At 38.6% G+C, this 27480-nt stretch overlaps 1 pseudogene; it reads left to right on the top strand.

The window, feature by feature from the left end:
• LOC123786762 (uncharacterized) overlaps positions 1-26931 on the top strand; it is a 146780-nt pseudogene extending 119849 nt beyond the window's left edge.
• The last annotated feature ends 549 nt before the right edge of the window (positions 26932-27480 follow it).

Consider the following 27480-nt stretch of genomic DNA (forward strand, 5'->3'; position numbering starts at 1 on the left):
GTACCTACAGAATATCATACTAAGTGAAATAAGTCAAACAGAGAAATACAAATACCATATGATTTCACTTATATGTGGAATCTAAAAAACAAAACAAATGGACAACCAAAACAGAGACAAACCCACAAATACAGAGAACAAACTGATGGTTGCCAGAGGGAAAGAGGGTAGGGGGATGGGCAAAACGGGTGAAGGGGAGTGGTAGATATAGGCCCTCTAGTTATGGAATGAATAAGTCTTGAGGATAAAAGGCACAGCATAGGAAATATAGTCAATGGTACTGTAATAGCATTGTATGGTGACAGATGGTAGCTACAGTTGTGGTGAGCTTAGCATAACATTGAGTTGTTGAATCACTATGTTGTACACCTGAAACTAATGTAACATTGTGTATCAACGATATTTCAAAAAAAAATAAATATATATGATATATATATATATAATTTCCAATACATTGCATAATAAAAAATAAAGCTTCCTAATAAAATCTGTTCTATTTTTAATTCAAAATTTGAACTTGATTATACCAAAAGATTTTTTTTAGACATTAAGGTATATTTTCTTTTATTTTTTTAAATTAACATATGATGTATTACTTGTTTCCAGAGTACAGGTCTGTGATTCATCAGTCTTACACAACACCTAGTGCTTGCTCACCACAACACATACCCTCCCCAATGTCCATCACCCAGGCAACTCAGCCCCCATCCCCCCTCCCCTCCAGCAACCCTTGGTTTGTTTCCTGAGATTAAGAGTCTCTTATGGTTTGTCTCCCTCTCTGGCTTCTTCTTGTTTCATTTTTTCCTCTCTTACTCTAAGATTCTTTGTCTTGTTTCTTAAATTCTGCATCTCAGTGAAATCATTTGATAATTGTCTTTCTCTGATTGACTTATTTCACTTAGCATAATACCCTCTAGTTCCAACCACATCATTGCAAATGGCAAGATCTCATTTTTTGATGGTTGTGTAATATTCCATTGTACATATATATACCACATCTTCTTTATCCATTCATCTGTCAATGGACATCTGGTCTCTTTCCATAGTTTGACTATTGTGGACACTGCTGCTATAAACATTGGGGTGCAGGTACCCCTTTGGATCACTGCATTTGTATCTTTGGGGTAAATACCCAGTAGTGCAATTATTGGGTCATAGTTTACCAACAGATTTTTATTTGAAATAACCACATGCAACCTCTAATCAAGAGCTTTTAACAATACTGTCTTCACTTGATAGTCATCATCAAAGGGAAACTTTCACCAATTGGTGATAAAAAATAGAAAATTATTTGTACAACGTTTCAATGACTTATAACAGTTGGAATTATCTTTAAAGGACCTAACATCCTTCTCTTTGCTTTTTTCAATAAATACAGTGTAGACTTTTCTATGATAAATGCTAATGGATTAGCTTTTGAAGGTGACAAAATGATTTATACCATGTATTCCAAAATAACAAAGTCTAATTTGCATAAATAACCTGATTGCTAGGAGAGCACATCCTATAAATAGTTTGGATGTCACTAGAGGGGGGCTATGGCTATAAATGAACAGAAATATCTCTGTGCATTTATACCCAAATCTCTGTGAGGACCTAAGTCTGGAACTGTACCCACTGGGAACCCCCACCAAGTTTCCTCCCTCTTACCCTGACTGGTCATACCTTGTACTAAACACACCTTCCTAGATACCTGGAAGAAGATTTTCCCAGTAGCTCCACCCTTGTCCCCATTTGCATTGGCGCCCTATGCAGCTGCCTACTGAGATGTACATCCAGGTGTCAGAGCTCCTCATTGGCCACCCTCAGCATGTGATGGTAGACAATGAGCTTCAGATGTCGTTCATCATGTCACCATCCAGGAACAAAATGGTTTATCATCAGACTTTGCTGTATTTGGATCACCCTCCAAAGAACCCAAGAATAAGCAGCACACAGCAGGAGATGAACAAGCCAAGAGTTCTCATCACCTTGGCAGTTAGGAGACCAATTTCTCAAAGAAAATCTAAATTCAATTTATGGAACAGTGGTTGGGAATGCCTGAAAATATAGAGGAACCAATTCTGTAGTCAAACAGGGAACCAACTCCAGCTCTGCCATATATTAGCTTTGAGACTTTAGAGAATCTACTTAATCTCTCTGAATTCATTTTGCTATCTGCATAATGTAAGGGAATGGAATATAGCAGGGTGCTGGGAAGACAAATGAGGGAGGAGACAGAGAGGGTGGGGAAGGATATGTTGGAAAATTAAATTCTGGTTTATTTAAGTTCCCAGCGTGTAAGCGGAATAGATATTGTATCTAGATATTGTAATAGAGATCTGTTCTAGTATTTATTCATTTTACAAATATTTATTGGTTATCATACAAAACAGGAAAAAAATTCTTTGTGGGAACTTAAATTCTAATGAATTGGTACATACAGATTACAAGCTAAAAAGTAAGTGAACTAAAGGGTACAGTGTAAGTACAAAGTAAAATTAACCAATGAAGAGGGATAGAGCACAGGTTGGGAAAGGATGCTGACAAATGGAAGGACAGAGATCCAGGAAGGCCCTACAAGTAAGCAACAACTGGGAGGGGATCAGGGAACAAGCCACATAGAAATTTGGGAAAGAAGATTCCAGGAGGAAGAACCGCAAGTGAAGAGGCTTTGCGGGGAGCTTGCCTGCGTGTGGGCGGGAGCAGGGTTACTGATAGAGGAGGTTGGAAGAGACCATATTGGAAAGTGACATCAGAGAAGGCCTAGCTGAGTTTTTATACCTAAGAGATTGGTTGAGAACACCAAGGGAGCAGGTGCAAAGAGAGAGGAAAAGAGGACCAAAGACTGAGCTCTGGGGCATTTTAATATTAAGGAGTAGAGGAAACTGGAAGAGCCAGCAAAGGAGACTGAGAAGCTGCAAGAGTGAAATCAAAAGAGTGACATCCTAGAAATGAAAACAAATTAAATATTGCAATAAAGTGAAGTGATCCTTGAAATTCTGCTGCTAAATGAAGTAAAATGAGATTTGAGAATATCATTGCCTTTACTGTCATGGACATCATTTTTTATCATAAAGAGCAATTTAAAGTGAGTTCAATAAATAATGGCATGAGAAAAACCAGATACAGTGCATATAGACAGTCCCTTATTAAGAGAGCAAAGTGAGGCCAAGAAAGGGGGCAAGCAACAGCCTGAGAGGCTGGATCAAGAGAGTCTGTTTTTAATGGGACAAAAAAGCATTTGTGAAAGTTGATAGAAATGATGAGGCAAAAACTGGTGGTATAGGAGAGAGAGAGAACTTGTGGCTCAAGTATTTGCATGGATGGAAGGAGTGGGATCTGAAGTGCAAGAGCAGGATGGCATTGGTTAAGAATGGGCACTCTTCACCCACAGGTGCAGCCAAACAGGACAGGTAAATGTACGCAAATGTAACAGGCAAGTTTGATGTGGTGGTAGGAGCTTGGTGGCCTTCTTACTTTTTCCCACAGAGATAGGAAAGAACCATTGCTGAGAGTGGGAACAGAGGGCTTGGGGGAAAAGGCTAAGATATAATATTCATGTGGCAGATTACTGGACTAGGGGAATGGGGTAGGATTTTTGGACAGTGAGGAGGGTCCATTGGACCTAAAGTGAGATCAATCAGCAGATCAGCATGATCTGGGATTTTGTATTCGTTTGTTTTATTTATTTTACATACACAGTGTACTGCACAGGTTCAGGTGTGAACAGAAAGTCTCATTCCAGGGGCTCCTGGGTGGCTCAGTGGTTAAGCGTCTGCCTTCGGCTCAGGGCGTGATCCCAGCATTCTGGGATCGAGCCCCACGTCAGGCTCTTCCACTGGGAGCCTGCTTCTTCCTCTCCCACTCCTCCTGCTTGTGTTCCCTCTCTCCCTGGCTGTCTCTCTCTCTGTCAAATGAATAAATAAAATCTAAAAAAAAAAAAAAGTCTCATTCCACCAGGTTTGGGATTTGCCAAGCATATGGTAAGAAATAAGTGAAGGACAAGGGAGTGAGGGTATAGGGAAAGAAAGCATTATGGTGTTGGGCCTCTAAATGTAAGCTGGCTAAGGCAGGAAGTGAATATGTGGCAAGATGGATGGATAAGCTCTAGTGGAGTTGCAGGACTCCTGGAGCCCAGATACCACAGACAGTGAGCTGAAGATAGGAGGTGATGGTCAGAAAGTGAACCATTTGAAATTGGGACTTGGTGAGCGTGTGTTTCTTAGTCATGACATCTATATAGGCATGGGAACAAACTAGAGAGGAAGATATAATCCTGAAGTTCAAGGATTAGGAGGCTATATTACTGGAAGTTTTTTATTCCTAAATTGCTGCATGTTTATATATTTGATTCCTACAACCTCTCCATGTGTGAAAATGATGGTATTGATCCAACCCTAGCTACACATTAAGATCACCAGGGGGGCTTTTAGAAAATAGTGATGTTGGTACCACACTAGAAAGACTGAATTAGAATATTTGAAGTTAAGGATATCTGTTCTAGGGTTTAAAAGAGAAGTATAAAATATATTTAATATGCAAATACATTCAGTCCAAGACTAGAAAAATAGTAATGAAGGAAACTCCTCCCCTGGTCTCCCACATTGCCCAACACATGATGTAAGTGCTCAGGTATTTTGGAATGAATTAATGAAGTAATGCAGAGTTTATGTTCTCCAGGACTCTGCTTCTCAAAGTTGAATGTGAATCATCTGAGAAGCTTGATAAATAGTGGAAGTTCTGATTTAGGCAGTCTTGAATTTGGCTGTGTCGGCATGTATACCATAGAATGCCAGGCTGTGGATACATAGAGGACCCGCTAATTAGCAAAGTGGTGAGGGTAACTTTTAGTGTCACCGGATAGGCATTGTTGAGGAAGTGGATGCCAGACCAGGAGGGTGGGTTAACTTTTGACCATCAGAAGTTAATAAGAACTAATACATACCATGGAGCAATGCATGATGGTGATGAACTTAACCCTAACCTTAACTCAGGACCTTCATGGGTGAGTCTTCTTTCGCTTCCCATTTGTGTCACTTGTGTTTCCACCAGCTGGAATGCAAATTTGGCCTCACCTGTAACCCCACCCCTGACTCCATCCCTCCTCAACCCAATCGCCCAGTTTCTTTGCCCCACACATTCTTCCCATACACCCCTTCTCCCTTCTGCCTTAGGGTAGAAGCATAGGAGAGAAGAAAACAATAATGGACCAATTGTGGAATTACCCACAAAAATCACTGCTTGCATCTGAGAAACATCTGGAGTCACACACAAAGCAGAAATGACTGGCAAAGCCTGCTTCTGTGGTGTTTGTGCCCAGAATGCATCACCTGAACGTAATCACAAGAAATCATCAGACTAAATTGAAATAAAGGCAACAACTGGCCTGTATTCTTCAAAAATATCATCACAAAAAAACAAGGAAAATGTGAGGAACGGCTCTAGAATGAAGGAAAATAAAATGAGATAATAGTTAAATGAAACAGAAAATCCTAGACTGAATCTTGTTCCTGAATAGGAAAGGTGATTGGGTCAACTCAATATTTGAATGAGGTCTGTGCATTGGATGATAGCATTATATGAGTGTTGATTTCCTTCTTTGGTTGGATATATTCTGGATATCCAGGACAGCACCTTTGTTTTTAGTGTAATGGGGTATCATGTCTGCAATTTACTCTGAAATGGTTCAGAAAAATATGAAATAACGTGTGTGTGTGTGTGTGTGTGTGCATAAGTGTGTAGATAGTGAGAGAGAGAGAATGTCAAAGGTATACAGAAATTCTTTGTATTCTTTTTTCAACTTTTCTGCACACTTGAAATTACTTGAAAGTAAAAGCTTAAAAAAACTTATTTTCTAATATCTTTTTCTCTTTTTTCCAGTTTTATGGAGAAATAATTGACAGACATTTCTGTATAAGGTTTAAGGTGTTCAGCATGATTATTTGATTTAGATATAATGTGAAATGATGACCACAATAGACCTAGCTAGCATCCATCATCTCACATAAACACAATATAAAGAAAAAGAAAAACTCTCTTGTGATAAGAACTCTTACGATTTACCCTCTTACCAACTTTCCTACATACCGTAGAGCAGTGATAGCTGTAGTCATCATGTTGTACATTACATCCCTAGTACCTGTTTACCTTATAACTGGAAGGTTGCACCTTTGACCACCTTCTTCCACGCCTCTGATAACCGTGAATCTATTCTCTGATACCCATGAATTTGATCTCTTTTTCTCTGAGTTTGGTGGGTGTTTTGCTTTGTTTTAGATTCCACCTATAAGTGAAATCATACAGTAGTTGTCTTTCTCTGACTTATTTCACTTAGCGTAACACCCTCCAGGTCCATCCATGTTGTCACAAATGGTTAAGATTTACTAGTTTTATGGCTGAATAATATTCCACTGTACATATATACCACAACTTCTTTATCCAGTCATCCATCAATGGACATTTAGCTTTTTCCCTGTCTCGGTTACTGCAAATAATGCTACTATAACATGAGGGTGTGTAAATATCTTTTTGAGTTAGTGTTTTCATTTACTTTGGCTATCTTCCCAGAATGAAATATTTCTATTTTTAATTTTTTGAGGAACTCCATACTGTTTTACACAGTGGTTGTACCAATTTACAATTCCACTAACAGTGCAAAACAGTTTTCTTTTCTCACATCCATGCCAGCATCTGCTTTCTTAACTTCTTGGTGATGGCCATTCCAGCAGGTGTGAGGTGATATCTCATTGTGGTTTTAATTTGCATTTCCCTAATGACTAGTGATCATGAGCATGTTTTCATGTATCAGTTGGCCAATCATATATCTTCTTTGGAAAAATGGATACTTTTTATCAAAAATAATATGTGGTCTTTTTGAACTAAAAAAAATACATGTGAACAAAAAAGAAAAGTATACAAAACACTGTAATTCTATTCATCAGAACAAACTACCCTTAACCTTTTGGTATATGTTATTTCAGTATTCCTAAACTTTCTTATGATTGAGAAGTCAACATTAGTTGACTTAGTTCTATTTTTTAAAGATTTTATTTATTCATTTGAGAGAGATAAAGGGACAGAGAGAGGATAAGCAGGGGGAGAGGCAAAAGGAGAAGGAGAAGCAGACTCCCCACTGAGTGGGGAGCCCAGTGTGGGGTTCACTCCTAGGCCCTGGCGATCATGACCTGAGGTGAAGGCAGATCCTTCACCATCTGAGCCATCCGGGCACCCCAAGTCAACATTAGTTCTAGTAAGAACACTAGATCCCCCCATTAGCAGAGCAAAGAAAATGAGCAGATAACAAGGCCTCCAATTTGCATCTTGAGAAGGTATCAATGGCCATATTCCCTCACAGTCTCTCACAAGGAACAATTGCCCCTGCTAGGGCTGAGAATGACCAAGACAAAAAGGCAAGCTGCAGGTCACAGAGGGAACACATAGGATTCTGACTACATTAATGGATCCTTCCCACTCAATCCCATTTGAGCTCCTAGTTGCACAACTATCTTAACTATAAATTTTAAGAATCTAAGAACTGTTTCACAGGAAATTCCAGTGCCATGGAGGACTAGAAAGAGGAACAGAAAAGCCTAAGCCAAATTAATTACAGAAGTTTACACTTCATCTCTGTGGACTGGTTTCTAAAGATACAGAAAAGATTGTGGTAAATGAGAAGTGATGGTAGCATAAACTGGAGCAGGAGAGAGCAAACATGGAAGAGCAGCCTAGTGTTATAGGTGTTGGGAGGGACAGCTGGCAAGACTCAGTGGTTGACCGGATGTGTGTTAAGAGCGAGGACAGAGAGGGGAGGACAGGCAGATTGAATACGATGAAAAAAAAGAAAATCACAGAGAGAGTTTCAAACATGGTAAAAGCTCAAAACATCAACATAATTTATCTTCTTCGAAGCATTATACTTGTTTATACCTAAGAAAGCAACCTTGACTTGTGGGACTTTTCAAGTTAATGGATTTTGGTTAATCTTGGCCAGGTGTCTGATCCTGATATGGTTTGGAGCCTGGACAAACTTACTTAACTTCATTATAATTTAAAGCTAGTTGCTAGGTAACTACATCCAGGGTTCTTTCTGATCCCTAGATCAAGGTATCTGTGCTAAAACATAGGTAAGCTAATTTGAAGGTTAGAGAGAGTTGATACACTTTTATGAGAACTTTAGTCATCTTCTATTTGTGGAACTATCTCTGTATGAACAAAATTATTTTACCACAGATGCTGGATGATTGTTTGCCTGGTATACTTAGCCCTCTTTTTTAAAACATGAAGAAATAGAGTAGACTCCTCCCATTGGATGACCAATAACTCTCTGTCCTGGATTTCATGAGGCAAAACAGTTACAGGAAAGTGAAGCAGCATCATGTGAGCTGAAACTACAAATACCTTTTCCTGCATCTTCTTGTTGAAGAAATGGGAAGTCAAAGGGAGAGAAGATATGTTGGTGAGGGAGAGAGCAGCCCCAGGAGGGTTGCCATGGTGATGGGCTTGTAGGCAGATAAGTTAGGGGTCCCTGGAAAAAGAAGATGAGACACAGCTTTCTTAACATACGAGACATCATTTTAGGCCCCCCAGCCATTTTGTGATCTATGCCTGACCAGCACTACTTGCCCAAGCATGTTTCTTGCAGAACTGCCTCGGATATGTTCAAATTGCAGAAAAATAGACCACAATGGTTATAGATTTTAAGGAAATAAAGAGAATGCAAAACCTAACAGTCTCTACTAACAGGCAAGAAAATAGCCTGACCATATCAGAGACAATAAATCAATGGTAAAACTGTTTCAAAAGTAAAGATTGACCTAATGCACATTCTTGAGTCCTTTTTGCAGGATTGAAACCCCTCTGAGCACTCAAACTCTGGACTAACTGGATCCAGAGAACTGTTGATGTGGACCTTTGCTGGCCCCCGTGACCTCAATCAACCAGCACCTGGATTCTGTTGACCTAGGATGACTTTGGCCCCAATTCTACATGGAACTCTCCTTTGTCAAGTCCTTCCAGGAATATGCATGCATGCTCAGCCTAAAACCTCCCTGATTTTGTTGCTGTGGAAGGAGCAGGCACTGCTTTGGGAAATATCCACGGTGTTCTTATTTGTTGCAAGTAAACCCCTCCTTTTCCCACTCTTTTGGCTTGACCTCCACTAAGAGGCAAACCCAGTTTCAGGTCACAGGCTCAGGACCACTGACTTTGGTATTGGGACACAGGTCTATAGGACACAAGGAAGAAATGGGATAACTAAAGGTGGAAACACAGTGCCTAAAGGACAAATGAAAGGCGTCCTCCTTATGAAGTTGCTTGTTAACCTTGTTCTGGGTTTTGTATGGGTACTGATTAGTGATCAGCATCCTATGAATAAACACATGTACTGCGCATATATTTTTCTAATGGCCGAAAGAGCTATAAGATATAATGGTAAACACTTCCTGCGCATTTATCTAAGAAAAAAAAACAAAAATATAGTGTATCCATAAAGACTATAGAGAAGAATGTTAAGTGCCAATGATTGTATTGGAGAAATGAAAAAAGAATGCTTTGGAAAAAGTCATCAGGATAGAGCCATGCATTAAAACATATTTCACAAATTGTATTTGAACAAAGTATGCCTGAGATGTGGTGCATTTGGGTCAGTAAACAAAATTAAATGAGACCATGAAATGTTTCCCATAAAATCCTGACGGTGCATTCAGTCACTCCCTTTTCTTTGATTTAAACATTTTTCTTATTAGAATCCAATCTATGACACAAACCTTTCTCCCACCTAACAGTAACATGCACAAAGCAATAAGCTGCACACACCCTAGGGGAGAATATGAAGAGAAGACTCTCTGATTTCCAAATGCCTTATAACACCTCAATTGACACGACCTAAGATCATCACTAATTACACAAATCTGACACACTGCCAGGTAGGAGCGTGTGAAATATGTTCATAATAAATACAAGAATGTTGGAAGTGAGTTGCACATTGTTTCCTGTTTTATGGGGAAGAAAATTTTTAAACAATTCAAAATTAAGCTTGAAGGAAAATTACTTCTACCTGGACATCTAAAAGCATGGGTGAGAGCTCAGCCCATACTATTACAATTGTTGAACAAAATCTGGTTTGCTTACAATGAAGCATTAGGCTTTTTAATTCATCAGTATTCCTGCCTGAAAGCTCAAAATCTAATCATCTTTTTCATGCTATTGCCAATAGCTTTAGCTATTCTCAGAAGTGTTCCCCTCTTCCAATGGAAACCTGCAAACAAACGCACAAAGCACCCTAAATGATTTAAGATCTTCTTTTTATCTCTATTTACTACTATGGGAAAATAAGACTTCAATTTTTAAAATATATTTACACAGAAACTCATCATCTACTTAAGTGAAGTTAATTATTTTTCCTTGAAATGTCTTGTGGAAGGTTAGTTAATTTTGAGGGGCACCTAGATGGCTGTTGGTAGGGCATGCAACTCTTCATTTCTAGGTCATGAGTTTGAGCCCCACGTTGGGTATAGAGATTACTTAAAAGTAAAATCAAGAAAGAGAGAGAGAGAGGAAGGAAAGGAGGAAAGAAGAAAGAAAGAAAGAAAGAAAGAAAGAAAGAAAGAAAGAAAGAAAGAAAGAAAGAAAGAAAGAAAGAAAGAAAAAGAAAGAAGAAAGAAAACCAATTCTAGCCTCAATACTGAACTTACTGTGGGATGTTTCCATGCTTCTTCCTAAGCAAAGCCAACATGCTGTATAACTAAAGCTAAGGGAAATTCACCTTGGTATTATGTTGAACAAAAGGATGGAAGGAGGTTCCCATACCATTTCTGTGGTGTTTGTGCTGCCAGGAGATAGGACTTACTTAATGGCCCTAGTGCAGTACTGTCATTGTTTTAAAAATGCCAGGTTTGGAAGATTCATCAAAGGCAAGCCCATAAGGAATTCATCAGCTCATTCAGGAGAAAATAGTGAACAGGCAGTGATAGCATAATAACTTCCTCAGCATGTACAAAGAAAGAGAATTTACCCACTCAGCTGTGAAAGGGTGGTGAGGGTTTCCCAGTAGACCCCACTTGTAAGCTGCATCGTGGAAGGGAGGGCTAAAGAGGCACATAAGAATGGAGGTAAGGAAGGCAGAAGATGAAAAATGGGAAGGAAATTCCAGCTAGTAAATGCAGCACATGGAAATGCTATAGGTTAACAGCATAGAGCTTTGAGAAAGACCCCTGCATTCAGCCTGATCAGCAGAATTTCTCCAGGTGGGGTCCATAAAGCCACCTCCACTCGAGCCTCCTAGCTTGTTGCAATGAAGCTTCCTGAGCCCTGAAACCCATGTACTACCTCAGAATCTGGAGCCCAGGACTTTGTATTTTAAAGAAGCATTCCAGAGAATTCATAAGCAGTGGATTATGCATCCTCTAGAAGACATAAGTATGGGAAGGGAGGAAGCGGCAAGAGAGGATTCTGGTGAGGTGAGCAGTGATGGACCACAACACTAACGGTATGGGACTCGAGACTTTCTTGAGTGCAATAGAGGAGCCACACCCAGAATCTACATAAGAACAAAAAGGGAACTGGGGTGCCTGGGTGGCTCAGCCGGTTAAGTGTCTGTCTTCAGCTCAGGTCATGATCCCAGGGTCCTGGAATTGAGCCCTGCATTGGGTTCCCTGCTCTGTAGGTAGCCTGCTTCTCCCTCTGCCTGCTGCTCCCCCTGCTTATGCTCTCTCTCTCTCTCAAATAAATAAAATAAAATCTTCAAAAAAAAAAAAAAGAACAAAAAGGTAACAGAATTCTACTTTAGAAAAAGCACTCTAGAGGCAGCCTGGGAGAATGGATCAGAGCTGGGAGAGATTTGGGCAGAGTCATCCAGGGGACAGAAAAGCCAAAGACAAATAGTAAGAAAGCATAACTGACTAGAACTAGTGATGGGTCCAATAGGATATGGCAATGAAGGGGAGGGGACATGGTTTTAAGACAGGGAGACATCACGAATGATCCCTCCCTAGGGTCCTAGCTTGGGTACTATGTATAGGGTACTGATCACAAGCTGTGACAAGGACAGTAAGTTCAGTCGAGCTTGGAGCATCTATAGAACTCAGGTTCAGGAGACACATTGAGGATAGAGTTAGAGGCCTAGAATCATCAATACACAGACGGAAATAGAAGCTTTGGGAAAATAAAAGCTTATGTTGACACTTTTCTTCATAAACTAGAAAGTGGAGTTATTTCCCAATACTAAGGAAAAAAAGGAGGTGTCAGAGAATGCAGGAAATATAAAATAGACCTTGTGGAAGGCTATATTTTAAAGGCTCATCAAATATGGAAGGACAATTTGTAGTGGCTCCACTTGTGTTGACTGTGTGTTTCTCCCATAGCACTTGCCCACCAGTGAAGCAGGAATGGTGAAAGAAGGCAGCTGGAGTGCTAGGGACTCAGCCCCTCCAAAGCAGAGGGACTAGGGGGCCCCTCTGGTCTTGAAGGCTTCCTCCCAGATTGCCATACTTACTCTCCAAACTCAGATCTGGGAACAAAAATCTGCCGTGCTTCTCTTCAGTGTGGTTCTGCCTTGCCACTTGCTTTTTAGCTCCCCTGGGTATTCACATGCGCGCGCGCACACACACACGCACACACACACACTCCCACCACTTTCCTGTGAACACAAGCACTGTTCCTTGACTACTTACCAGCCCCACTTAGGTGGCAGTGAATGTTGAAATTTCCTCCAATGTTACGGTTATATTTGTCAATAGCCAAAATCTAGTGTGACAATTAAGTAGAACAGTCATTTGAAGCTGTATTCTGAATTCATAGTTAATTACTGCTTCCATCCTCATGTCTCTGCTCTCACCCTTTTTAGATACCTTCTCCGGTAGGTTTTCCATAATCTCCTACTTACTCCACAAAGCCAAGTGCATATAAATCAAGTATAAATGACCTCCCTGCCCTGTTCTGCATGCTGAACGGGTGCAGTGAGGGATGCTGCCTGGCCAAGCACGTGCAGGCCCAGTCCCAGAGCAACTGGGAGTCAAGGAATAAAGGGTAGAGAAACTCAGTTTTTCTGCGTTCAGTACTCCCACACATCCCCAGGTCCCCAGTTTGACTGATTAGTTGATTTCTTTCTTTTTTTTTTTTTTAATATAATGTTATTCCCTCCATTTTCCTTGTTTCTTCTTTCTGGAAATCTTTTTCATTGCATGAATCCTCCTTAATCCTCTAATTTTCTTTATTTTTTTCCTCCCATTCTTTTCTCTTTGTTTTGTTGTAATGTCCTGCAAGATTTCTTCAACTATGTGTTCCAACACATTAACTTGTAATATCATATTTAATTATTTTAAGAACTCCTTCTTCTGTTTATGACCCCTGTTCTTTTTTATGCATTCAGTATCTAATCTCTCAGAGCACATTGTACGGTTCTTTGAAGTTTTCTTCTGCTCCTGCATTGCAGGCATTGCTCTTTGTTGGTGTTTGTATTAGAGGTTCTCTGCTTTCATGTTGGCGATTTTCCTCAAATGGGATTCTTGCTGTTGGTTGATATCTAGGAACAGGCACTAATGAAGATTGTTGGAGTGTCTAAGTGGGAATACACATTGATTCCTGAACCTCTTTTAGAATGACTTATTATTTCACCGGGAAATCCCCAGTTGTCAGAATCTATGAAACATTTTGGGGTGACCACTGATTTTCTCCAGAAAGCAGTTGGCAAATCTCATGCTCATAGAGTATTAACCTGAAGTTCTAGAAGAGCAGGAGTGGGGCTGGAGGATACAGTGTTTAAACTTTTACTTCTCAACTTTTAGTACTGCACCTCACTGACCCCTCAGCAGTGCTTAGTGTCCCAGTCCAGAGCCTCCCTGGTTCAATATTTCCAGAGAGTGAAACCACGGTGTTCTGTAAGGGAGGAGGAATGGGAGAAGGTAAGAGTCTGTCTATTAGAGGTTAAGAAAGGGAGTTAAGAGGGGAAGTGTCACGCTCATTTAAAAGATTAGCAACTCTCATTATCTTAATTACTATCACTTTTGAGCAGCTTAATGATTTTCTTTTGGGAAATTACTTCTCCCTTTGTCACCTGCATGGAGTGCAAATCAGGTGCCCATTTCCCACTATGGAAGCAGAAAAGCTACCTTCCCTCTCCCCCCAGTACATCCAGGGAGCAGAGATATGACTTAAACAACAAACCACATGCCCTGTCCTTGAGGGTGCATGATATAGAGAGGCATTTTCATGGTTGAAGATGGTGGCAGCATTCTGGCAACACTTTTCTGCTATAAGAAATTTTCTGCAAGTCCTGTTTTCCAGCCCTCTGGAGATAAATCCATTCATTCTTGTCCATTTTTTAAAATTTTATTTAGTTATTTGAGAGAAAGACTGAGAGAGAGAGCACAAGCAGGGGGAACGGCAGAGGGAGAGGGAGAAGCAGGTTCCCCTCTGAGCAGGGAATCCGATGTGGGGCTTGATCCCAGGACCCTGGGATCGTGATCTGAGATGGAGGCAGGTACTTAACCAACTGAACCACCCAGGTGCCCCCATTCCTGTCCATTCTTGTTCAAATTCAAGAGCCTCGGCAATCTGCAAGCTCCTAATATCCTCCCAATAAATTTTCCCAAATAGAAAAAAAAAAGTCCAGCCATGCCTGCTTTCCCACTATGTTCACATCCCTCAAAATCTTCTGGGATTCTGTGACATAATAACCCCATGCTTTTTTCTGTCCATACACTCCTCCTTTGTGGCTTTCAGCTGTTATGTAGTTATCATTCCTTCATTTGCTCTTCCAAATATTTTTGACCTCTCAGGTGTGTTATTTGCCTTTTGTCTTTTTTCCTCATGCATTATCTCTTTTCTATTCCTTTATTGTCATTTCAATGGACTTTGGAGAAAGGCTAGAGTTGAACTCATGATTCAAGCCACCATGTGCCATCAAACCTCTAAACACGTTGGGTACTCCATGTATGGATTTCTAGAGTACATCAACATTGTAGCTCAAATAAAATGCAATTCTCAGCAATCCAAGAAGCTGAGAACAATGTTATGGCAAAATAAATAAATAATGATGTTAGATAAGGATTTACAGTCTGGCAAAAATCCAGTTTGTATAGAAATCAAGTCCTATTACAGCATTCTAGGGAAAGCTACTTTATTCTGTACTGAGTTTTTTGTGGCTGTGGATTGAGCCAATTATTTTAATTATACTCTTGGGAAATCGATTGGAATTCAGTTAAAGGTGATTGATTTCCATTGGCATTCAATTTAACACATTGCTTTTGAGCAAAGAGACTTGACACTGGCTTAAAAGTGTTAAGACTATGGTTTGATGCTGAGAAACAAAAAAAAAATGTGAGCTTTTAGCTATCAAATAAGAATTTTAGAAAACACCATTAAAACTCAGAGGACCAGACTACATGAGGCTGCAGGGATCATTTATAACACAGATGCTGATATTCTTTCTAAGAAAATATGTTCTTTATTTTTAAAACCTAGGTATCTGAGCAGGAGAATGGCCTAATAAACTGAGGTAAATAAAAACCATAAAATACAATGAATTGGTTAAAAGCATGGTTGCTCCATAAGGATAAATATGGCCAGACCTCTAAGACATAGCACTGAGAGGGGGGAAGAAAGCTTTTTAGAAAGGTAACCTCCAGGAAAGGGGGAAAAAAAACTGAGACAAGAGAATTGATTAAAGGAAACTTTTAGTCTTAACTATGTTAATTAACTATTACAAGGAGAATTATTAATACATCACCTTTAAAAATAATTTTAAGAATAAATTTAGTTTATAATTTATAAATGTTTTCTTGAAACCCTTTTCCATCATATGGTTTTCTTTTTTTTTTTTTTAAGATTTTTTATTTATTTATGTGACAGAGAGACAGCCAGCGAGAGAGGGAACACAGCAGGCGAGTGAGAGAGAAGAAGCAGGCTCCCAGCGGAGGAGCCCGATATGGGACTCGATCCCGGAAGGCCGGGATCACGCCCTGAGCCGAAGGCAGACGCTTTAACGACTGCGCTACCCAGGCGCCCCCATCATATGGTTTTCTAAACAAACTGGATAAAATGATCACATGGAAAGGAAGAGGTTCTAGTTCCAGGTTAGACAGAATAAGCACATTCACCCTGACTCTTCTGCAAACCAGTAATTAGTTTCCCATGTTTCCTCCACTGTGCCCTGGCCTAGGCCCAAGGCAGCCCAAAACGAAGAAGAGGACAAATATTTTTATATTCTTCTTCTACATGGTTCCCATAATGGGCAAATCGTGGAGACAAAAAGTGGAATAGAGGTTACAAGGGTTGGGGGGAGGAAGGAATGGGAGTTATTGTTTAATATTTAGAGTTTCCATTTGAGATGATGAAAAAGTTTTGGAATTAGATAGTGGAAATATTTGCACAACAACGTCAAGTTACTTAATGCCACTAAAAAAAGTAGAGAGAACTGAAATAAATAGAAAAATTCATAATTTTCATTGTAGACCTTAACACTCTCTCAGTAATCAATAGAACAAGTTGAAAGAAAATGGATACAGAAGGGATACAAAAGAACTGGACAATCAGTCATCTGAATATAACTGGTATGTATAGAACACTATACCCTAACTGGAAAAATTTTTTTTTTCAGTTGCACGTGAAAGATTCAACAAGGCAGACTGCATCTTAAGTTTTAAGCAAACTCTTAACAAATTTAAAGTAATTAAAATTCACAAATAATGAATCATGGAACACTACATCAAAAACTAAGGAGGTACTGTATGGTGACTAACATAACATAATAAAAAACTACTATAAAAAATAAAGTAATTAAAGTTATACTAAGAATGTTATTTAACAATAATGGAGTTAAACTACAAATCAATAGCAGCAAAATAACAGAAAAATCTCCAAACACTTGTAAATTAAACAACACACTTCTGAATAATTCATGGGCCAAAGATCTCAAAGGATATTAGAAAACATTTTGAACTGAACAAACATAAAATTACAGCACATAAAAATTTATGGGATATAGTTAAGCGATGCTTCGAGGGAAAGTTAGAGCATTGAGTGCTTGAAGGAGAAAAAGAAGAAAAGTCTCAAACCTATAGTCTAAGTTTCCACGTTAAGGTTGTAGGGAAAAGAAGCAAAGAAACAAAAAGGGGAAATAATGTTTTGGAAAAAGAGCAGAAACCAATAAAATGGAAAACCAAAACAAGATATCAATGAAACCAAAAGCTAGTTCTTTGAAACAATCATGAAAGTTGGTAAACCTCAAGCAAGACTAACAAAGAAAAAAAGAAAGACACAACTATCAATACCAAGAATGAAAGTGGGGTGGAAGAGGAGGTGGAAGGTTGTGGGAGGGAGCATGGAAGGGAGTGTGAGGGGGGTGGAAAGGGAAATGGGAGGGGAGATAGGAGGGAGGCAGGTGAGAAGTGGGAGGGAGTGGAACATCACGACAGACTCCACAGACCTTACTGGGAGAAGGAGGGAATGCTTTGACAACTCCACACACACAAATTTAACAACTTAGATAAATGAACCAATTCCTGGGGAAAAAATGTAAAACTTGACCTAAACCTCACAGCTTATAGATAAATTAGCTCAAAATGGATTGCAGACTTAATGTTTATATAAAACATAAAACTATAAAGTTTTACAAGAAAATAATGGAGAAAATCTTTGTGACCTAGAGTACACATGATACTAAAAGTACAATCCATAAAATAAAAGTATCGATTAGTTAAATAATATTAAAATTTTTGAACTGAGGACATTGTTAAGAGATTAAAAACATTTGAACTGAGGACACTGTTGAGATTGAAAAGGCAAGTTACAGACCAGGAGAAAATATTCCCTTGTACAAACAACTTGTGTTCAGACTCTACCAAAAAAAAAAAATCATATCTCTATATTAAGAAAACAATCAAATTTAAAAATAGACAAAAACTTACATGTCCACTTCAATGAAAGGGAATGTAAAGATGACAAATAAACATGCAGAAAAGATGTTCAACATTATTAACTGTGAGTGAAATGGGAATTAGAGGCACAGTAAGATTCACACCAGTTAAAATAGCTAAAATAAGTGACCATAGCAAGGGCTAAAACGATGTGAAGGAACAGGAACTCTCCTACATCGCTGGTGGTAATGCAAAATCTCACAGCCACTCTGAAAAATAATGTAGCAATTTCGTAATAAAGTAAACCTATATTTTACTATGTGACCCAGTAATCCCACTCCTAGGTATTTGCCTTATAGAAATTAAAATTTATATTCACGAAGGGGTCCTGGGTGGCTCAGTCAGTTAAGCGACCAGCTCTTGATTTTGGCTCAGGTCATGATCTCAAGGTCATGAGACCCAGCCATGTATGGAGGTCACACTCAGCACAGAGTCTGCTTGAGATTCTCTCTCTCTCTCTGCCTCTGCCCCTCCCCCACTCACGCTGTCTCTCTCTCTCTCTCTCTAATATAAAATAAATAAAATCTTTAAGAAATTATACTCACATAAACACCTTCAGATAAATGTTTATAGCTGTTCTATTCATAATTGCCCCAAACTGAAAACAATCCAAATGTCCTTCAGTGGATGGATGAACAAGTGGAGGTCTCGCCATACAATGAAATAATACTGCAGCAATGGGGGCACCTGGGTGGCACAGCGGTTAAGCGTCTGCCTTCGGCTCAGGGCATGATCCCGGCGTTATGGGATCGAGCCCCACATCAGGCTCCTCCGCTATGAGCCTGCTTCTTCCTCTCCCACTCCCCCTGCTTGTGTTCCCCTCTCTCGCTGGCTGTCTCTATCTCTGTCAAATAAATAAATAAAATCTTAAAAAAAAAATACTGCAGCAATGAAAAGGAATGAACTATGAATATACACAAAAACTTGGATGACTCTCAAAAGAATTATGCTGGGTGAAAGATGCCAGTCTCAAAAGTTTCATACTGTATGATTCTATTTGTATGATATTTTCAAAAACACAAAACCATGGTGACAGAGAACAGATAAATTGTTGCCAATTGTTAGTGGTTTAGGAAGGAAATGATGACAAAGGGGCAACATGAGGGACTCTTTTAGTGACAGAACTATTCTATGTATTGATTGTGCTGGTGGCTACATGAATCTCTATGTGTTAAAACTGGTAGAATTGTACATTAAAAAAAATGTCTGAAAAATTGACAGCAGCTTTCAATCAAGCCTTTCTGTACATTTTCAACTATTTTTGTCAATAGGTAATTAGAATTAACCATCAAATAAACTGAGTTCCTACTGGAAATCTCTGTATCCTTGAAATGCTATTTTCTGATTGGCCCTTATAATATGCTGCACTAGAATTTCAGAAATTTATTTTTGTCAATCAGATATTTTCCCCCTTATTTTTGAGATTTCTTAGGGGTATTCTTATGAACTGAAAAGTTCCTATTGCTTGTAATATTTAATAGTTAATAACTGTTTATTGATTAAAATAAAGAAACAAATTTATGAAATATATAAATGTCAAAAATTGCATTTTGTGACTTTCTATGGTTCTAAAATCTGTACTGTTCATCAACAGAAATAATTCCTTTGCAGTGTTCTTGAGAGCATTGCTCATTTTCCCTCCTATCTCCCCATACATGTGACCTTTAAGTTTAAAAGAAATCTAATGTCTTTATTTTTATAGGACATCAAAATAGCCTTATTAAAGGGCTCAACTTGAACAGAGTTGTACTTTTTAGAAAATCATATTCTCTGTAAACACATCCCAGTTAATCATTTCTCACTGGTTTAATAACTTTTGACTAAAACAAAAGCAAAAACAGAACACCTTTTAACCACATCAGTAGGGACCCCAGAAGGATTAAGTCTTAAACTACATCACGAATCAAAAACAGATTGGGAAATGGTGAGTTTCTCCAAGAACAGAAGTGTGCTATGCTGTAGAATTATTTCAGTGCACCAATCACCCAGATTTGGTTTCATACCAAATGTGCTTTTTTATTTCAAATTTTATTTAAACATGTTCTTATACAAACTTTGTTTGTCTTTCATTAAAACAGCTTTCCACCCACTTCTGGTAATCATATTAGTGTTATTCCTTTCTACTAAGATAAAAAATTATAAATATTGTGCTCTTCTTTCTTATTCAACCTTTTTAAATCCTATTTGTGTCTTCTTTGGAAATGACTTATTTATTTACCACATTGTTTTAGGCCCTTTTCTCTGTGAGATTATATTACTGGAATAGCCTTTTAGTGGGCTACATTGATTCCAAATTCCATCTAGTATGCCAAAAAAAATTATACAACTCCCAACTCCTGAATGTCCCTTCTCTGATCCCAAAATGATTCCCTTTATTTATTGAGCTAAATCCCAAATACTCACTTTGAGGAGCTTTGAGGAGCTTCCATAATCACCCCCACCTTTCCTTTCGGTTCATTGTTATCGCTGGGTTTTAGATTTCATCCTCTGATCTGTCAAGAAAGGCTAATCATTTTTTTAAGTATGCATCATGCTCAGTCTCGTCTCTCTGCCGTTATTCACTATAACCCATTGCTTAGACACCTATCTTTTCTTGAAGGACCAGGTCAAGTTGCTCCTCCAATAAGCCTCGTATGACCATGATAAGCTTGCTTGAAGATTTGAGAGCTCTGAAAGTAATTTATAGATTAGAACACACAATTGTGCCTCTAATTATCCTTATGTTCTAATTTAAATATTGACTTTTCTTTGCATTAAATTTGTAAACAATTGGGGACAGTGCTATTTCTTTTTTTTATTTATTTATTCACAGAAAACACAGAGTTCCTGTTCTATTTATTTTATCTGTTCTAGCCCTGCATTTTCTACCAAGAAAGACGGGAGAGTTAAGACACATTGCCTTTCAAAAAAAAAGACACATTGCCTTTCATCCCCTCCCTGACCCCTCCTTCAGAACATACACACACTCACACAAACCAACACTTTTCGTTGCTATTATCGAAATACAGTCAATCCCCATTATTTGTGGATTTTGTATTTGTGAATTCACCCACTCACCCTATTTCTTAATGAGATGCAAGATAAACATCCAAAGAAAACAATAACTTTCCAATATAACAGCAATAACCATTTATAAAATGTAATAGGAAAGAATGCCACTTATAATACCCAAACAATGCTACACCTAGGAATGTAACTTAAAATAACGTGCAATTCCATTATAAAGAAACCTTTATTGAAGCACAGATCAGAAAACCTGAAAAAATAGAGACATAGCATTGTTATTGTAAAAGTCTCAATGCTCTAAAAAAGTCAATGTTTTCCAAATCAATCTATCAATCTAAATCAGACCCCCCCCAAAATCCATATTTTGGCAAGCTGTTTCTAGCTCATCAAGGTAATAAAGCAAATGGCAAGAACTACCTAAACGCTTTCAGGCGGAAAATTGTAATACAGATTAATTTGCCGTAGCAGATAATTATTTAATTATTCAATAATTAAAACTGTGTTGTCTTGGAAAAGCAATAGGAAAATAATAAAAGTGATTCAAGAAGCAGAATTAGGCATAATATTGTTAAAACATAATAAAGTAACATTTCAAATTGATAAAGAACAGAAGGCTTTTAAATATATGACTGACAGGGGTGTCTGGGTGGCTCCGTCAGTTAAGTGTCTGACTTTGGATCAGGTCATGATCCCAGGGTCCTGGGATCAAACCCCACATTGGGCTCTCTGCGCAGTGGGGAGCCTGCTTCTCCCTCTCCCTTTGCCTGCCGCTCTGCCTTGCTTGTGCTCTTTGCCAAATAAATAAAATCTTTAAATAGATAGATAGATGATAGATGATGATAGATGATAGATAGATAGATAGATAGATAGATAGATAGATAGATGATAGATAGATAGATGATAGATAGATGATAGATAGATATGACTAGCAGTCTTATCTCATATTGATTAAAAAAATAAATATCAGATAGATTAAAATCTAAACATTAATAACCAAAACTAACAATTCCACTTTCTGAAATTGTGATAATGGCAAAACAATTTGAAAAGGACTGAATGTTTATTACAGTAGTTAAATAAAGTATAGTGTAACATTATGCAGCAGTATTCAGCCACTAAAGAGTAAGGTACATTTATTTCTACTGACATTTAAAATTTCCAGGAAACTAAAAAGAATGAGGTAGACTTATTTGTCCTGACATTTAAAGTTTTGGAGGCATACTGCTACATGAAAAAGTAAGTAAAATAAGCAGACATAAATCTTGATCTTACTTACGTTTTTATAATGAGAGATACAGATGTATGTAAGTTCATAGTGAATGAGCTAGGATGCTAGGTACTAAGGAGTAAACTCTGGTTGCCCAGGTAGAGGAAGTAGAGATGGGTGTATAGCTATAAGATGGAAAAGCAAAGTAGACTTTCATGTTTCACTCCAAGTTCTTCTATACAGTATAAAATAGGACTTCTGTGATTAAAAAAAACACATTTAATTAATTCAAATTAAAGAAAATGCAGGAAAAGTACCATTGCCTATTAGGAGAGATGACATTCTGAAAAAAGTATACAAACTTTTTTTTTTAATGTTTTTTTATTATGTTAGTCACCATACAGTACATCCCTGGTTTCTGATGTAAAGTTCGATGATTCATTAGTTGCATATAACACCCAGTGCACCATGCAATACGTGCCCTCCTTACTACCCATCAGCAGCCTATCCCATTCCCCCACCTCCCTCCCCTCTGAAGCCCTCAGTTTGTTTCTCAGAGTCCATAGTCTCTTACAAACTTTTAAAAGGAAAACATGTATAGATTTGATCACATAAAAATGTAAAACCTCTTAAAATAACCCACAAACAAAATAAAATAGAAGTCATATCTGAAAGAAGTACTTTAAAATGAATAACAGATGAAGGATAAATAGTCATCACATATGAAGAACTATTATGAATAAGAAAAAGACCAACAACCCAATGGAAAAATGGATATCTGATATAAAAAGACATTTCACAAGATTACAAAATTACATATGAAGCATATAAAAAATGTTCAACCTGTTCAGTTACAAAAGAAATGCATATTAAAACAGTAAGTTTGTCCATCAGATATACAGAATTTTTAATAATATTGATAATATTCAAAGTTGGTGAGTGCCGAGAGTGACAGTCACTCTCGAGTTCTCTTCTTGTGAACATAAATTGAACCTCTTTCTTGGGACCACAACTTGCAATATTTGAAACATATAATTGGTCTACACTTTGACTGATAAATTCCATCCCTATCAATCTATCCTTAAAGAAATAATCATACATATGAAAAAAAGATATGTTTACAAGGATATTCAATGCTGTAGTGTATATGATAGCAGGTAACTGGAAGCAAGCAAAACATCCACTAAAAATGTGATTGTTAAATGTTACAGATTACTTATACTATACCTATATATACCTATACATTGTAGTCTATGAAGAGAACAACTATCAACAAGGGAAGATCTTGTTATACTGTTAAGCGAAAAACAAGTCACGAGAAAATATGTGTACTGTACTCCTGCCTATGCTGGAAAAAGATACTGCATCTATATATAGTGTTATGGACTGAATTGTCTCCCCCCCCCACCCTGCCCCGCCCTGCCATTTTCAAATGTGGAAGCTTTAACTGCCATACATCAGAATGTGACTGTTTTTGGAGATAGGGTCTTTTCAAAGGTGATTAAGGTAAAACAAGCCTGTTAGTGTGGGCCCTAATCCAATCTGACTTGTGTCCTTATAAGAAGAGGATATTTGGACACACAAAGAGACCTGGGGGAGAAAAGATTATATGAGGACACAGCAAGAAGGTGGCCATCTGCAAGCCACAGAGAGACGCTTTAGGAGAAACTGACCCTGCCAACACTTTGATAGTGGACTTCTAGCCTCTAGATCTATGAGACAATAAATTCTGTGGTTTAATACCCCCTGTCTATTGTACTTGTTATGGCAGTCCTAGGAAACTAATACACATAGTAAGGATTTTAGGATATACTTTAGTATATATACTTTTTAAGTATATATATATATACTTTCTATATGCTTTCATGTTGCTAGAGATGTTAGAGCAGGCATTTATTTTTTTTCATAATTAAAAAGGAAAAGAACAAAGAAAGAATACCAGTTTGATAGGTAGGGTAACATTCATAGATGGTACACAAAGTGATTCTTTAATCCATTACACAATTTTTTAAACAGTGGAATGTAGACAGTATGTTTTGAGATCACTTATGCAGGAATCTCATAGACTTTATATATGGGGTACATATTTTTTAAAAGACTTAAAATATCACTTCTATTTTCAGAGGGTACATTTTCAAACGAAAAAAGAAAACTCACCAGCAAGTCTAATTTTAAGTCCTAGAACCCTAGGAGCCCTAGGAGAAGACTGTCGTTTCCATTTCCTCTGTTCTATTTCCCTTGCTGCAGTAAGTCAACACCACATTTTGCAATATCTAAGTTACTCAGAATTAAATAAACATCACACCTATGAAACCGGAAACATTTGTACCCCATAAAGGACAGCAGAATCCACAACAAAGCTCTCCTGGCTTCATCAGACACAAATATTTCTATTATTACTAGAACACAGATTCTGATAGGTCATCTTACCGGATAATTGGCTCCAAGAATTTGCTTCATGCCTAGATGGCTAAAGGACAAATTTTTTCTTAAGATTTTATTTATTTATTTGACAGAGATAGAGACAGCCAGCGAGAGAGGGAACACAAGCAGGTGGAGTGGGAGAGGAAGAAGCAGGCTCCCAGCGGAGGAGCCTCATGTGGGGCTCGATCCCATAACGCCGGGATCACGCCCTGAGCCTAAGGCAGATGCTTAACCGCTGTGCCACCCAGGCGCCCCTAAAGGACAAATTTGAGGAAAAGAAATAAAGGGATGAAGAAGTCGCCATTTCTCCCAATTCTACAACAGCTGGAAACTTTAAATTGTTGGCTAGAAGCATAAAAATTCCACTCTTCATAATTTCAAAATACCTCCAAGCAGAATTTTAACCAGAGTGCCACGTTACATTCAACTACCACCCCTACCCCATCCCACCCCAATGATTAGAGTTTTGGATCCAGTAGATATTATATATTCATTAAACTGAATCTTATTATGTCGTTTTTGCCAATATAAAATTTTGATCTCTTTAGGCCTGTTGCTTCATATCACTTTACCATTCAAAATCATAAATGAAACACCAAAAAGTATGGAAAAGAATGTGAGCCATTTAAAATCTTCTTTTAGTATAAAATCAATTTACGTGTTTTTAACCCTTTAGAGGTGATGACTTTGCATTTGACTTTTAAAGCACTGAAACCATTTTGGGAGAGTGATATATACCAGACATTGTGCAAGCAAATGGAAGGGGCAGCCCTCCAGGATCTGGCTTATCATGGAGTAAGGTTGTCAATAAAAAGAAAGCTACATGCAAAGTGATTACTCCAGTAGCAGCAATATTACAAAGGTGTGACTGGTGTGAGGACAGGTGCTTTATTCTTCTTGGAAAATAAAGTGTTGGGGGGGGGGAGGTGCAGAGAGGCCTTCACAGAAAATGTTAGCTTTGAGCTTTGGTTACTAGGAGATAATTCTTGCAAATACCTTGAGTAAAGCTTTCTAGGCAGAGGGAGCAGCTCACAAAAAGGCAGAGGTATGCACATGCTGGGTTTGGTGTTCACAAGCAGCGCTGGAAGGGTCGCACCCAGCCTGGGGGAGAACACTGACCCCACTTGCCTGGGAAAAGACGGCGAACATGACTCTGAGGCAATTCTTTCCCTCATCACAAACCAACAAATTCCTCGAAAAAGGAAAATTTGAAAGGAGCCCAATGTCGTCAGCCCTCTCCTTCTCAGTGCCCCTGGGCCACGGGAGGGAAGTGTGGGGACCCGTCACCTCCCTCCACTCTGACCCATCGCTGTCCCTGGTTCCCTTCAGGGCAGGTTCCGTTAAGCAAGCGGAGCTTTCGAGAATGTGACCAGAGCATCGCACAGCCTCAAAACGACCACAAGTCACTTCGGGACCAGTATCCCAGGCTCCTTGGTTAGGGCCACGAAAGGTGCAGCCACTTATCAGGACCCAGGAAAGAAGGTGTCAGCCAGCTGGGCAGGCGCTGTGGGACGCCCCAGATCCCACGACTCTCTTGATCTTTGACAAATGAGTGGTTTTATGTATTGTAATATGTAGAGCACATTTCCAAATTACTCACAATTTCAAAAATAACCTAACGAATCTTCGCTTTACATTAGCTAGATGATTTCTGTGAAAATCCAATGGTTTCTCACTAAAGGGCGGGAATCCCTGCCCTTCTGTGCTTCGGCTGCTGGTTAATTGGGAGTGAGTCGCTTTATTTGGGAAACACCGCACTGAGTCTTGCTTGCATGCCATGATAGGTTAAATCCTGTCAAAGAAAAAAAAAGACTGAGTGCAGAGGAACAGAGAGCTCACATGATGGAAATATTTTTTGAGTTGAAAGATCTTCAATTAAAGACATGGAGAAGTTTGTTCCCCAGAAGAAAGGCATTACTGCTCTGTCAGTAAAAGAAGTCCTTCCAAGTTTAGTTGATGATAGTGTGGTTGGCTGGGATAAGATTGGAACATCTAATAATTGTTGGGCTTTTCCAAGGAAAGTTCTTCATGTGAGGAAATGTAGGTAGGAGGTCTGGAATCTCAGTTATCTGAGAGAAACCAAAAGCACGCAGACCTACCAAAAACCATCAAGAAAATAAAATTGGTTGACATGAACCAACCATGCTAGCAAAAGAGCTTTTTTAACTCTGAGACCAAAGGAAACAGCTAAAGGCAGAAGTAGAAAAATACAAAGAATGTGACCTGGAAGCTATAGAGGAAATATGCCAAGCAAATAAAGTAGCCAAAGAAGCTGCTGACAGATGGAGTGATAACGTATTTGCAGTAAAATCTTGGGCCAAAAGAGAAATTGGATTTGAAGAAAATAGAACTGATTAAAAAAATTGGGGGATTCCGGAAGACTTAGACTAAATAGACTGAAATGTTCGGTGTTGGTCAAGGACCTATGTGCTTGTGAATATGTACATTTTTATATTATCCAATTAAATGCACTGAGTTGTCATTTACCTAAAACTGTGTTTATCATTTTATTAATTTTAAATAAAGCATAAAGTATAAAAAAAAAAGAAGAATCTCTCCGTCTTGCCCCCTGCTTCATAGCTCTCTCCTTTATTATTTCTTTCATATTGTCCTGGCTTTGGTGTCTCACTTTACCTGTGTGGCCCCACCCTCTACCAACCCACCCCTTTTCCAGGTAGCTTCTCCTCTGTGGAGGACTGCTTTTGTATTAAAAACATGGCACGGCGGAGGAGTTAAGATGGCGGAGGAGTAGGAGACACTGTTTTCAGCCGGTCCCCCGAGTCGAGCTGGATAGGTACCAGACCAGCCTAAACAACCACGGAACCAGCCTGAGATGCAGGAAGATGCATCTGGATCTCTACAAATGAACATCTCCAGCACTGAGTATTGAGGTACGAAGCGGGGAGCCATGAAACTGTGCACAGATTATCGGAAGATAAACGGAAGGGG

The sequence above is a fragment of the Ursus americanus genome, chromosome 9, assembly GCF_024610735.1.
Source record: "Ursus americanus isolate L20-20 chromosome 9, mUrsAme1.1.p, whole genome shotgun sequence".
NCBI classification, from domain to species: domain Eukaryota; kingdom Metazoa; phylum Chordata; class Mammalia; order Carnivora; family Ursidae; genus Ursus; species Ursus americanus.